This window comes from Thermobia domestica, chromosome 5 (genome assembly GCF_964235325.1).
Source record: "Thermobia domestica chromosome 5, izTheDome1.hap1.1, whole genome shotgun sequence".
Lineage (NCBI taxonomy): Eukaryota > Metazoa > Arthropoda > Insecta > Zygentoma > Lepismatidae > Thermobia > Thermobia domestica.
Genome location: NC_137458.1, coordinates 189,846,657 through 189,862,911, shown reverse-complemented (window position 1 = coordinate 189,862,911; position 16,255 = coordinate 189,846,657).

The following is a 16,255-nucleotide window of genomic DNA, read 5'->3' as shown; positions in this document are numbered from 1 at the left end:
AGTGTTTGGAAGCTAAAGCAGACTCTTTAAAAAATGTGGTTGCCAACATATACAGGAATAAATGAAAGATCGTAATTGTCGTAAATTGTCAGATTTTTACAATTGAAAATGAGAGCACTCAGTATGGCGTGAGGCTCGGTTGAAATATGAAGCAGACTCGTGCTAATCGTTAGTTACTGAGATTTTTAAAAATAATATGAAAGAAAGAAATTGTTTAAATTGTCAGAGATTATCCATTGAAAATGCGTACATTCACTAGGGCAAAAGGGTGTTTTGAAGCTGAAGTAGACTCTTGCTGATCATTAGATACTGACTACTCTAAGTGTAAAATGAAAGAACTGAATTAGTTTACAATGCCTCATATTTAGATTTAAAAAGTGTCTCTTTAGAAGGGCAGAAAGTGTGTTTGTAAGACGATTCATTGTCAGAATTCTCGGTATCGCGGTCAGAATTTTTCCTGTATCTATTATCTACAATAGTTAAAAAGGAAACTAAATGTGACCTCGAGTGACTTAACCACACCTGATTGGACAAATCCTGTAATAAAGATATTATTAAAGCAAGTAAATTACAACTAGGTATCATTCACACCAGCATACAATCTTAATACCTAAAGTGAGTGAAGGTGGGTGATTAAAGTTATAGATTTTAGTGAAAGAAATTCCAAAAAATGTTAAATTAAAAAATTTAATGCAATTCAGATTCCTTCAAAACAATTATAACAATAATTAAGTTTCAAAATTCTTTAAATAAATCCTTAATAGGTCCTGAATTTCGAAGGTGGTGTTCAAAAATTTAATAGAAAAACCTTTACGCTAACAATTTCAGTTAATTTTCGCAAGGCAGAGATCATTTGCAGTAATTTAGATCAAGAATGAAGACAACACTATCAAAACTCTCAAATCATTAAATATTAAATGTTAAATTGAATTCGATAATTCAAAAACAGCAAAGGTAACAACCACGTCAATTAATTTATCTCACTGTAACAAACAGGTATCGAGACTTTCGAAGTAGCCTCTTATATTTATTAACAATTTAGTTCTGAACTATTTATCTCCATTTATTAATGAAAGTATATGCGCCGTGATAGTGCAACTAAAATACTATTCAACTAACTACAGTGCATTTAACTAGTTTAAATACTTCACACTTACCATATCTCAGCAGGAATTAATAGTTACAGAAAAGCAGAGGTAGTTACCATTCTAATCTCCAGATCCTCTTGGGTTTTAATGACTGTTCCATTACAATACCTAACCATACAATGCAGTGGACGCGGTTATTGCAATCATTTCAATATTTAAGAAAAATTATTCGGACGGACGGTATGTTCTAAAGTTTAATCAAAATTTATTCATTTTGTTTCAAATTTACATTGAAACGTAGCCAAAAAATCCAGGACAACTAATATAACAGTAAATGCACTTAACAGCAATTAATTAGTTAATTAGCTAACTAATGAAGTTTTCATTAACAGCACTGTAAGAATATTAAACTATTTCCACAGAAGGAAATACCTATTTATATTTTGCTTTAGTTCTTGAGAAACAGTTACACCTTTAAGAAAGGAAACACAGATTAATTAAACCCTATCTTAATTACGGCATTTACAGTAATTAAACATTTTTACTAAATTACTTTAGTCCTTCAATAACTATAATAACGTTATTAGAGACGGTTTAGATTTTAAAATTTAATTGACTATTTTCAAAATTAACGAAAAACTGAAGTAATTAGGAAATCAAATTACCGTTAATTAGTGACGAAGTTTAATAATGAACGAAAAGAAGTTATGGAAATCCTTCTCATATTAGTTACCACGAGAGTATGCAATTTAAGGGTGGAATTTTAAACTTGAATTTACGTTTTACTTCAAGTTTCATTCAAGAGAAGGAAAGGAGTTTTTGGAAGATGAAAAAGACTCCTCCAGCTCGTTAGTCACTAACTTATTTTAAATAAATTATAAACTGAATTGTTGTAAATTCTCATATATGCATTTTAAAAAGTGAGTCCATTCAGTAGAACAAAAGCGCTGTTTCGATTCTCTAGCAGAAAACGCTGATCGTTAGTTACTAACGTATCTTAGAGTGAATGAAAAAAAGGAATTGACATACATTGGCATATATTTACAATTAAAAAGTGAGTCCATTCAGTAGAACGACAGAATGTATGAAGGTGAAGTAGATTCTTGCTGATCGTATGTTACTAACAATTTTCACAACAAGATGATGGAAAGGAGTTGTTTTAAATGTTAGTTACTTAAATTCAAGAGTGAGTACAGTCAGTAGGGCCAAAGGAGTTTTTGAAAGTTGAGTCAGACTCTTGGTGATTATTACTTACTTACGTACTTACGAATAAAATGACAGAACGGAATTGTCGTAAATTGTCAGATATTTACAATTGAAAAATGAGTCCACTCAACAAGGCGAAAGAAGTGCGGAAGCTGAAACAGACTCTTGGAGATCGTTAGTTAATGACATATATTTGTCCAAATTAAAGAACAAGTTAAGCTAGCAGGTCGAAAAAAGGTTTGGAATCTGAAGGTTACTTTGGCAAATCGTTAGTTGAATACATATTTAAGAATAAAATGAAAGATCGGAATTCTCGTAGATTAACAGATACTTTCAATTTAATAGTGAGTCTATTAAATAGGAAGAAAAGTTTTTGTTTAGAAGAAAAAGTACGTTTGGTGGTTTTTAGTTACTGACACATTTAAGAATAAATAATGGAACGCAATTGCAATAAATTGTGAGATTTTTACAATGGAAAATAAGAGCATTCAGTATTGTGAAAAAATGTTAGAATTACGGAGCAGACTCATGCTAATCGTTAGTTACTGACATATTTAAGAGTAAACTTAAAGAACGAAATTGCTGTAAATTGTCAGATATTTACAAGTTAGGGCATTCACTAGCGTGAGATCAGTATGTGTTAGCTGAAGTTGAATCTTACTCAATGGTAGTTGAAGACATTATTTAGAATAAAATGAAAGAAGATAATTTTCTTAAATTGCCAAATATTCCTTTTGAAAAGTAAGTTACTTCAGTAGTGGTAAACTAATATATGGAAGATTTAGGAGACATGCTTATTGTTAGTTATTGACATATTTTAGGAAGAAAATGAAAAAAATCATATGTGTAAATGTGAGATCTTACAATTGAAATGTTGTTCTATTCAGTAAGGCAAGAAGACAGTTTGGAAGATGAACTAGTCTTCCATGATCATTAGTTGCCGATATATTTAACAATAAAGTGAAAGTTCGCAATTGTGTAAATTGACAGTTATTTAGAATTGAAAAGCGAGTGTACATTAGGCCGAAAAAGGTTTTTGAAAGTTTAGCCAATCTCATGGTGATCTTAGGATGAAGACAGATTTAGGAATAAAATGAAAGAGCGGATTTCTTAATTGTTAGATATTTACATTTCAAAACTGAGTCCATTCAGTACGCGAAGAGAGGGTTTCTAAGCTGAAACAGACTCTTGGTGATCGTTAGTTTTGCCATATTTAAGAAAAATGAAAAATCGAAATTTTCGTATATTGTCATATATTTACAATACAAAAGTGGGTCCATTCAGTAAGACGAAAGGATTGTATGGAAGTTGATGCCGATTGTTGCTGATTGTTAGCTGGAGATATATTTAAGAATAAAGTGAAAAAACCGATTCGTCGTATAATCTTAGATATTTACAATTGAAAGGATAGGCTCTCCATTAAGGCGAAAAGAGAGTGTGGATTAGTTACTGACAAACTTCAGAATAAAATGATAACTCGAAATTTTCAATAATTGTTTCATGTTTACAGTGGAAGAGTGCGTCTATTCCGTAGGGCGATAGGCGTGTTTGGAAGCAGAAGCAGAATCTTGCTGATTATTAGTTACTGACATATTAATGAATAAATGGAACAACGTAATTCACGTAAATTGAAACATATTTACAATTGATCAGTGAGTCCATTCAGTATAACGAAGTCAGTGTTTGAAGATACAACAGACTTTTCCTAATCGATAGTACCGGACTATATTTAAAAAAATTAAAAATAGAATGGTCGTAAATTGTCATATTTGCAATTAGAAAGTGAGTCCATTCAATACGGCGAAGGTATTTTTTCGAAGTGCAAGCCGACTGCTGGTCATTGGTTGTTACTAATATATTTAAGGATAGACGAAAGAACGGAATTGACGTCAATTATTAGATATTTACAATTGAAGGGTGAGTGCATTTAGCAGAAATTAATGAATGTTGAAACCTGTAGTAGGCTCTTGCTGATCGTAGGTTAGATATTTTTAAAAACAAAATGATAGAGTGAAAATACTATAATTAGTCATATATCAAAGTAGTAATGTGATTCCAGTCGCAAAGGCCAAAGCACTGTCTTGAAGATGAAGCAGCTCTTGGTGATCTTTACCTAGTGAAGTAGTAAAGAATAAAATGAAACAATGGAAACGACGTAAACTTTCCGATATTACCAATTTAAAAGCAATTATATTGAGTAGGGCAAAAGAAGTTTTTGGAAGATGTAGGAGTCCCTTGGTTATCATTATTTAATGAGTAATTTAAGAATAAAATGAACGAATTAAATTGTCGTAACTCGTCGCATTTTTAAAATTGAACAGTGATCAGTTCGGAATTTCGAAGGGAGTGTTTCAAACACGAAGCAGGCTCTTGCTAATCGTCAGTTACATACACATTTAGGAACAAAATGAAAGAATGGAATTGTTTAGACTTTCAGATGTGCAGTAGGCGAAAAGAGAGTTTGCGAAATGAAGCAAATTAGCTGATCGTTAGTTGCCAACATTCTTAGGAATAAAATCAACGTACCAGACTGTCGCCAATTGTCATACTATTACAATAGTAAAGCAAGTAGATTCAATAGAGCGAAAGGAGAGTTTGGAAACTAAAATATACTCTCATGATTTTTAGTGGCCAACATTATGTAGGGAAAAATTAGAGAATATAATAGTCGTAAATTGTCTGATACTTACGAATGAAATTGAGTCCATTCAATATGGTAAAAGTAGTTGAAAGCGTAGAAAATCTTTTTGGTCGTTAGATACTGTGATATTTAAGATTAAAATGAAACAAGTGAATTGTTGTAAATTGTCAGATTTTTACAATTTAATAGTGAAGGCTTTCAGTATGGCAAAGGTAGTGTTAGAAATATAAAATGATTTCATGCTTATCATTAGTTACTGAGATAATTAAGAATATTTACAACTAAAAGATAAGTCCATGCAGTAGAAGAAGGGAGGGTTTGGAAATTGTATCAGACTCTTGGTGACTGTTATTTACTCACATTTTAAAAAAACAAAATATCGAAATTGCCGTATATTATCAGATATTTACAACTGAAAAGTGAGTTCATTCAGTAAGATGAATGGGTAATTGAATGTAGAAGCAGATTCCTGCTGACTGTTAGTTGGAGACATACTTAAGAATAGAAAACATGGAATTGTAATATACAGTCAGGTATTAACAATTGAAAAAAAGAGTTTATGCAGTGAAACGAAAGAGTGATAGACTCTTCATCGTCCTGAGATTGACTCTTGATCGTTAGTTTCTGACATACTTAACAATAACATGAAAAAACGAAACTTTCCAAAATTGTCTGATGTTTACTATGGGAAGGTGCCTACATTCAGTAATGCGAAAGCAGAGATTGGAAGATGAAGCACACTAGCTGATCATTAGTTACCAACATGTTTAAAGATAAAATGAAGAATCGAAATTGTTGTAAATTGTCAGATATTTACGATTTAAAAGTTAGAGCAATTCACTAGTGTGATTTCAGTATTTGTCAGCTGAAGTTGTATCTTACTGAACGCTAGTTTAAAACATTATTTAGAATAGAATGAATGACGGTAATTTTCTTAAATTGCCAAATATCAGCAATTGAAAAGTAAGTTATTTGAGTAGTGCGAAACTAATCTTTGGAAGATGTAGCAGACTTAATCTTATTGTTAGTTATTGACATATTTTAGGAAGAAAATGAAAGAAATGAAATGTAAATGTAAGATATTTCCAATTGAAATCTTCTTCTATCAGTAGGGCAAGAGGTGAGTTTGGAAGATGAACTAGACTTCCGTGATCGTTAGTAACCGACATATTTACAATTAATTGGAAGTTCGCAATTATGTAAATTGACTGATATTTACAACTGAAAAGCGAGTGCATTCACAAGACGGAAAGAGTTTTTGAAAGCTAAGCCAGTCTCTTGGTGATCTTTACATGAAGACATACATAGGAATAAAGAGAATGTACAAATTCGTCGTATATTCTCAGATATTTACAATTGAAAACAGAGGCTATCCAGTAAGACGAAAAGGGAGTGTGGAAGCTGAGATAGACTCTCATGATTATTAGTTACTGACGAACTTAAGAATGAAATGAAAACTCGGAATTTTCGTAAATAGTTTATTGTTTACGGTGGAAAAGTGCGTCCATTTAGTAGGTCGAAGGGCGTGTTTGGGAGATGAAACAATCTTGCTGATTGTTAGATACTGACACATTAAAGAATAAACGAAACAACGTAATTGACTTAAATGCTATGATAGTTACAATTGAACAGTGAATCAATTCATTATAACGAAAGGAGTGTTTTGAAGATGCAACCGACTTCCTAATCGCTAGACCGGACTATGCTTAATGAAATGGAAAACAAAATTGGTCGCAAATTGTCATATTTGCAATTGAAAAGTGAGTCCATTCAAAAGAGCGAAAGGAGTGTTTCGAAGCGGAAGCAGATTCCTGGTGATTGTTAGTTACTAATATATTTAAGGATAGGTGAAAGAACGGAATTGACGTCATTTGTCAGATATTTGCAATTGAAAGGTGAGTGCATTTAGTAGAAATTAATGAGTGTGAAACCTGTAATAGACTCTTGCTGATCATAAGTTAGAACTAAAATGATATAATGTAGTTGCTTTAATTAGTCACATTTCTAAAATTGTAATTTGAGTCCAGTCGCAAGGGCCTAAGGAGTGTTTTGAAGATGAAGCAGCAGTAGAGAGGGGACACTTGGGGGTGTTTTAATCGTACTGCGCATGCGCAAAGAAGCCACGCCCCCTCAACGTCGATTTTCTGGCACTGGTCCGTGACCCCGGCCTCCCTTACTTTTCCCAACCCCGGCCACGTCCACGGCCCTCCCACCACCCCTCCCATGTGTGGGAAATCGAGCACCATGAACCGTCCACCCACGGAATTTTGCGACCTGCATTTTAGGAGTGTACTCGTTCCCTTTTATGAGGAGTTTTCTCAACCCATATTTTAAAATAGGAGAAATTACACAGAGCGTATGAACATAACAGATCGATAACACATTCCCCAACCGCGTATTTAACATAGCAGAGATAATAGAACAGCATGGTTTATTATCAACCCCCATTTTACCATAGCAGGAGTGTACCGAACACATAGAAGAGCAGGGAGGTATTCGTTTCCAACCCTGAACCGTCCCACGACCTCCAATTTAGGGATGTACTCGTTTCTTTTTATTCTACGAACACATAGTTGAGCTGAGAATACATTCTAGAACCACCTATTCAACATACCACATATTACATAAGACTATATAACCTAGCAGAGCTAATAAAAGAGCATGCCGAGACTACGAGCACATAGTAGAACAGATAATCTTTAAGGGGTGGAATCGTCTGGACTCACGTGCTCGTTCCCTCTTATGACCTACTGCGCACCTATTTCGAACTCGGCATATGGGGGTTTTCGAACATGACACCACCCCTTATTTTACCATAGTAGTGGAGACTACGAACACATAGCAGAGCAGATAATACATAAGACTACGTAACATAGCGGGGATGTATTCGTTCTCTTTTATGATCACTTTTTCAACCCCTATTTGAACATAGCAGATAATACATAAGACTACGTAACATAGTAGGGATGTATTATTCTCTTTTATGATCACTTTTTCAACCCCTATTTGAATATTTTGACATAGCAGAGAATGCATGGAGACTACGAACACACAGTAGTGCAGATAATACATAAGACTATGTAATATAGCAGGGACGTATTCGTTTCCAACCCTATCGAACACCGTGAACCGTCCAGCCATGGTCTTTTACGACCACCATCTTAGGGGTGCACTCCTTTTCTTTTATGAGCATTTTTCAGGGCTGTATTCGTTCTCTATTTTAACACAACAGAAATAGCAGACAATGAGCACATTATAGCAAAAAGTACCGGCATAATAAGGGGATGTACTTGTTTCCATCCCTTTAATTAACATAGCAGAATTTTCATAAGACTATGTAACATAGGAGGGGTGTACTCGTTCCTACTCCTATTTTAACATAACAGAAATAGCAGACAATGAGCACATTATAGGAAAGATTACAATCGAACACCATGAACCGTGCACCCACGGTCTTTTACGACCTCGATTTTACGGGTGGAAATAGCAGTAGCACAGATAATCGTTTTAGGGGGTGTGTTCATTCTCTTTGATGACATTTTTTCCACCCCTTATTGAACATAACAGAGAATTCATAAGACTACGAAACATAACATGGGTGTACTAGTTCCCTTTTGTTACTACCTATGTAACATAACACAAAATACTTAACGCGAAGAACACAGAACTACGAGCATAGCAGATCGATAAAAGACAATGAACACATTTTTCAACCACCTATTTAACATAGCTCATATTACATAAGAATATGTAACATAGCAGAGCTAATAAAAGAGTATGGCTTAATTTCCAACCCCTATTTTAACATAGCGAAGTTACACAGACACTACCAACAAATATTTTAACAGCACTCATATGTAATAAGGGCGTGTACTCGTTCCCTCTTATCAACCCCTGTGTAACATAGCATTCGTCAATTACTGCATGTTCCAAAAGTACTGACCATCGTGGTAAAAGGTCAAAGTCGTAAACGAAGCAACATATTGAAAAGGTGTTTCCACATTTAGAAATAGGTCATCAACTACTACATGTCCCAAAATTATTGACATCGAGGTCAAAGGTCAAATTTTTAAGCCTTCTTCTAAAGAAAAGCAATGTATGGAGTTACTGTCTCCACACTTAATAACAGGTCATCAACTTCTACATGTCCTAAAGGTACTTACCATGGAGATCAAAAATCAAAATTTTAAACCCGAATATCTCGTAAACGAAGCTACATATTGATGTCCATTTTCCACAATTAGTAACAAGCCATCAACTACTACATCCCCCAAAAGTACTTACCATCGAGGTCAATGGTCAAATATTTAAACAGAAGTAACTTGTAAACGGAGTGACGGAGAAATTTTGTACCAAGCAGAAAAAGTGGAGGAGGAATAAATTTGAGTGGCATATATACTTTTGTATTAACGAGAAAAAAACAAAACATGCCATTTTAACTAGCTCAGAATTTCAGTACTTTTTTGTGTTATTTAAAATAAACGTAAAAATTAATTTGGATGGAGTATTTATTTTTATACTAATGAAAAAAAAAGCAAAGATATGCCATTTTAACTAGCTGAGAAATTTATATAATCTTGTAGTATTTAAAGAAACAAAGGGATAAATTTGAGTAACCTACTCAATTTTCTACCAACGAGAAATGCCATTTCAAACAGCTCAGAATTTATGTGCCTTTTAGTGTCGTCCTAAAAAAGGCCAAGAAGGTCTGTTCTAACTAGCTGAAAATTATATGTCTTATTGTACTAATTAAATAGACGAAGGAATATATTTGAGTCGCCTATTCAATTTTGTGCCAATGAGAAATGCCCTTTTTAACTTGTCTAGATTTTCTAGATCATGTTCTAAAATTTAAACAAACGAAGTGGTGAATATGAGTTACCTATTCATTTTGCACCAACGACAAATGTCATTATAACTATGCGTATTTTAAACCATTTTGCACTATTTCAATAAACAATCGGATAAATTTGTACTAACCAGAAATGACCGTTTAACTGGCTCAGAAATTCAATACCATTTTGTACTATTTAAACAAACTAATGTTTCTTGAGTGAGCTTTCCATTTTTGTAGCAAGAAGGAAAAAGCGAAGAAGGAGCATTTTTTAAACTAACTCAGAATTTTACATCATTTTGTAATACTCAAATTTGGATGGAGTATTTAGTTTTGTACGAACCAGAAAAAGGTGAGGAATAAATAAAATTTGATTGGATTATTTCCTTATGTACCAACTGGAAAAAGTGAAGGGCCATCATAGCTTTTATACTATTCAAATAAACGAAGGAATAAATTGTTACTTACCAGCAAAGGCGAAGAAGGTTCATTTTAACTAACTCAGCATTTTATACCTGTTAGTGCTATTCAAACAGTCGAGGGAATAAATTTGGGTGGTCTATTTTAGTTTTGTACCAACCATAAAAAAAGCAAAGAAGGGCCATTTTAAATAGCCATTTTATAGCTTCTTGTACCATTAAAAAACTGAGGATAACTTGAGTAGTCTATTTTTTGTACTCATTCGAAGAAAAGCAAAGAAGAACCATTTTATACCTTTTTTACCATTTAAGGAAAGGAATAAATAAATATATGTGTCCTATTTCCTTTTGTACCAACTTGAAAAAAGGCGAAGAAGAGCCATTTATAACAGGCATAGTTTTATATGTCTTTTTTCTAATATTTAAACAAACGGAGGGTTAAATTTGTACCAAACAGAAAGAAGCTACACAAATAAACAAAGGAATAAATTTGTAATAACCACAAAAAGCGAAGAAAGACCATTTTAATTGGCTCAGCTTGATATAACATTTGAGCTACTCAAAAACATATGAGTGGCCTATTGAATTTTGTACCAACGAGAAATCTCATTTGTAACTAGCTCAGAACTTGCAGGGCGTGTTATACTATTTAAACAAACGAAGGGTCATTTTGTAATACCCAAATAAACGAAGAAATATATTTGGATGGATTGTTTAGTTTTGAACCAAGCAGAAGAAGAAAATAATTAGCACTTTCTACTAATCAAGTAAACAAAGGTATAAAATTGTCCTGACCAGAAAAGCGAAGAAGGATCAGAATTCTATACTTTTTGTACCATTAAAAAAATAATAAATTTATTGGGATGTCCTATTTCCTTTTGTACCAACGAGAAAAAATCCAAGAAGGACCATTTTTAACCGGCTTAGAATTTTATACCTCTTTGTAAGATTTTAACAAACGAAGAGATAAATTATTACCAAGCAAAAAAGCAAGGGAATAACCTTTAAAGTAACTAATAATAATTTTTGTGCTACACAAATAAAGGAATAAAAAGCGAAGAAAGACCATTTTAACTAGCTCAGCATGTTATAACTTTTTCTGTTACTCAAACAAAACGAAGCTACACATTTGAGTGGTCTATCCAATTTTGTACCAACGAGAGATGCCTTTTTAACTAGCTCAGAATTTCTTGACCATGCTGTACTATATAAAGAAGCGAAGGGATAAATTTGGGTCACCAACTCAATTTCTCACCAACGAGAAGTACCTTTTTAACTAGCTCAGAATTTCTAGACCATTTTGTACTATTTAAACAAACAAACGAATAAATTTGTACTAACCAGAAAAGGAGAAAAAGTTTCATTTTAACTAACTCACCATTTTATTCCTTCTTGTGCCATTTAAATACGGTTGTCCTATTTCCTTTTGTACCAACGAGAAAAAGGGCGAGGAAGGACCATTATTAACTGGCTTAGAATTTAATACTTTTTTGTAATATTTGAAGAAACGAAGAGTTAAATTTCTGTCACTTATTGAGTTTTATACGAAACAGAAAAAAACTTACACAAATAAACAGAGCAATCAATTTGTACTAACCAGAAAAGGCGAAGAAATACCATTTTTAACTAGCACAGAATTTCTAGACCATGTTGTACTATTTAAACAAACGAAGAGATAAATTTGAGTGGTTATTCAAATTTATAGCAAGAAGAAAGACTATTTTAACTAACTCAGTATTTTATATAATTTTGTAATACTCAAATAAACGAAGAAATAAATTTAATGGAGTATTAGGTTTTGTACCAAGGAGGAAAGGAAAGAATTAATCAAGCAAACAAAGGAATAAATTTCTACTGACCACAAAAGGCCAAGAAGGATCATTTTATACCTTTTTGTGCTATACAAATAATCGAGGGAATAAATTTTAGTGGTCTATTTTATTTTTGTTCCAATCAAAAGAAAAACAAAGAAAGTTCATTTTAACGAGCTCAGCATTTTATACCTTTTTGAGCCATTTCAAATCCTCGCTCACTCTACTCACGCAACAATTTTTATATAGGTGCGACTCTAGATTCCAAAGTTTCCCGATCACTAACTACATATTTGAATGTAAGATTTAACCAACAAGAAATGCCATTGGTTACAGATGAAAAATATTCAATTAGAAGAGAGTTGCGTCATAATTCAATTTTAACTTGATTGTGTTGAATAGACTCCATAGCAATTAGCGTTATTAAGGGATGAAGACGTTGTAAAGAAAACTGATGAATGACGACGAATCATGGCAATTAATAAAGAAAGAAGAAACAGCATACTTTGCCATTTTGGATCACAGTAGAAGGAAAACTAAACAAAGAAGAGATCATATCAAAGTAAAAATCAGCTCACCAAGCAAAAGAAAAGTTTTGAAAGTTCCATGTTGAACACCATCTATAAAGAGTGCTGAATTATTCATCCTGTTGCTGCAAATGTTTAAGCTTCTCAATATAAAAGCACTTCAAATAAAATAAAAAAGGAACGTTAATAATGTTTTACCTAACATTTTTATTGTTAGTATAATGAGGGTCCTAAAGTACAGTATATTGAACGCAAATTTGTTTCTTTTATAATATAGGGCCCCCTTACTAGTGTGGAAGGCAAATGACTATTGACATTATTTTTTAGTGTAATTTCAAAGCTCCTCATATAGTGCATTCTTTACATGACGGGAAACAAATGTTACTTTAAAGTTACCTTTTCTCTGGATGGCACAAGAATACAAAATAGTACCACAAAAAATAGAACACTCAAATATATTCCTTCCTTTATTTTGCTTTTCTTCCGATCGCTACAAAATTGAATAGATCACTCAAATTTATTTCTTCGTTTATTTGAGTAGTAAAAAATTGTGTAAAATGGTGAACTAGTTAAAACAGACCTTTGATTTTCTTCTGATTGCTACAAAAATGAAATAGATTACCCAAACTTATTCCTTCGTTTATTTGAGTAGTACATAATTGAACAGAAATATTGAGCTAGGTAAAATGGACCTTCTTCGCTTTTTTCGTGATTGGTCAAACGAATAAGTCACAAATGTATTCCTTCGTTTATTTGATTAGTACGAAATGTTATTTCCTTCCTTTTTCTGCTTGCTACAAACCTGAATATTTCACAAAAATTTATTCCTTCGTTTATTTGAGTATTACAAAATGAAACTTTCTCGCTTTTTCTTGTCAGTACAAATTTATTCCTCTGTTTGTTTAAATAGTGCAACATGGTCTAGAAATTCTGAGCTAGTTAAAAATGCCCTTTCTCGTTGGTACATAACTGAATAGAAAATTCAAATTTATTTCTTTGTTTCTTTAAATTTTACAACATGGTCTAGAATTTCTGTGCTAGTTAAAAATTGAATTTCTTCTCTTTTTCTGGTTAGTACAAATTGATTCCTTTGTTTATTTCTGTAACTTTTTTCTGTTTGGTATAAAGCTAAATAGGTCACAGAAATTTAACCCTTCGTTTGTTTAAACATTACAAAAAGGTATAAAATTCTAAGCAAGTCAAAGATGGTCCTTCCTCGCCTTTTTTCTCGTTGGTACAAAAGGAAATAAGACAACAGTATTTAAATGGCACAAAAAGGTATAAAATGGTGAGTTAGTTAAAATGAAATTCTTCGCCTTCTCTGGTTAGTACAAATTTATTCCTTTGTTTGTAAATACTACATCATGGTCTAGAAATTCTCAGCTAGTTAAAATAGCATTTCTCGTAGGTGAGGAATTGGTCACCAAAATTTATCCCTTCGCTTCTTTAAATAGTACAACATGGTCAAAAAAATCTGAGCTAGTAAAAAAGGCATTTCTCGTTATTACAAAATTGGGTAGACCACTCAAATGTGTAGCTTCGTTTTGTTTGAGTAGCACAAAAAATTATAACATGCTGAGCTAGTTAAAATGGTCTTTCTTTGCTTTTTATTCCTTTATTTGTGTAGCACAAAAATTATTTTTAGTTACTTTAAAGGTTATTCCCTTGCTTTTTTGCTTGGTAATAATTTATCTCTTCGTTTGTTAAAATATTACAAAAAGGTATAAAATTCTAAGCCGGTTAAAAATGGTCCTTCTTGGATTTTTTCCCGTAGGTACAAAAGGAAATACGACACCCCAATAAATTTATTATTTTTTTAAAAGGCACAAAAAGGAAAGAATGCTGATCCTTCTTCGCTTTTCTGCTCAGTATATATTTATACCTTTGTTTACTTCATTTGTTCAAAGTGTTAATTCTTTCCATTTTCTGCTTGGAACAAAACTAAATAATTCATCCAAATACATTTCATTGTTTATTTGATTATTACAAAATGATATAAAATGGTCCATGTTCGCTTTCTCAAATTTATCCCTTCGTTTGTTTAAATAGTATAACACGGTCTGGAAGTTCTGAGCTAGTTACAAATGAGATTCTCGTTACAAAATTCAATAGGCCACTGAAATGTGTTTCAGTAGCTCAAATCGTATATCAAGCTGAGCCAGTTTAAATGGTCTTTCTTCGCTTTTTGTGGTTATTACAAATTTATTCCTTTGTTTATTGGTGTACCTTTTTTCTGTTTGGTACAAATTTAACTTTTCGTTTGTTTAAATATTACAAAAAGGCATAAAAGTGAAAGCCTGTTGAAAATGGATCTTCTTTGCTTTTTTTCTCGTTGGTACAAAAGGAAATAGGACACATATATTTATTTATTCCTTTCCTTAAATTGCAAAAGAGGTATAAAATGGTTCTTCTTTGCTTTTCTTCGAATGAGTACAAAAAATAAAATAGACTACTCAAGTTATCCGCAGTTTTTTAATGGTACAAGAAGCTACAAAGTGCTGAGCTACCCTCCTTTGCTTTTATTATAGTTGGTACAAAAATAAAATAGACCACCCGAATTTATTCCCTCGATTATTTGATTAGCACCAAAAGGTATAAAATGCTAAGTTAGATAAAATGAACCTTCCTCGCCTTTGCTGGTAAGTAAAAATTTATTCCTTCGTTTATTTGAATAATATGAAAGCTATAATGGCCCTTCACTTTTTCCAGTTGGTACATAAGGAAATAATCCAGTCAAATTTTATTTATTCCTCACTTTTTTTCTGGTTCGTACGAAACTAAATACTCCATCCAAATTTGAGTGTTACAAAATAATATAAAATTCTGATTAGTTAAAAGAAATGGTGCTTCTTCGCTTCTTTCTTCTTGCTACAAAATTGAAAAAGCTCATTCAAGAGACACTCGTTTTTTTAAAATAGTACAATTGGTATTGAATTTCTGAGCCAGTTAAATGCTCTTTTCTGGTTAGTACAAATTTATCCGATTGTTTATTGAAATACTGCAAAATGGTTTAAAATACGCAGTTAGTTATAATGACATTTCTCGTTGGTGCAAATTGAATAGGAAACTCAAATTCACCCCTTCGTTTGTTTAAATATTAGAACATGGTCTAGAAAATCTAGACAAGTTAGAAATTGCATTCCTGATTGGCACAAAATTGAATAGACGACTAAAATATATTCCTTCCTTTATTTAATTAGTACAATAAGACATATAATTCTCAGCTATTTAAAACAGACCTTCTTCGCCTTTTTTTAGCATAGGACAAAAAGGCACATAAATTCTGAGCTAGTTGAGATGGCAATTCTCGTTCGTAGAAAATTGAGTAGGTTACTCAAATTTATCCCTTTGTTCTTTAAATGCTACAAGATTATATAAAATTCTCAGCTAGTTATTACTCTGGGGGAACGAGTACACGCTTTTATTACATGTGAGTGCTGTTAAAATATTGGTTAGTGGTGTTTGTGTAATTTTTGCAATGTTAAAATAGGGGTTGGAAATTAAGTCATACTCTTTCATTAGCTCTGCTATGTTACATATTCTTATGTAATATGAGCTATGTTAAATAGGTGGTTGAAAAATGTGTTCATTGTCTTTTATGGATCTGCTATGCTCGTAGTTCTGTGTTCTCCGCGTTAAGTATTCTATGTTATGTTACATAGGTAGTAACAAAAGGGAACTAGTACACCCATGCTATGTTTCGTAGTCTTATGAATTCTCTGTTATGTT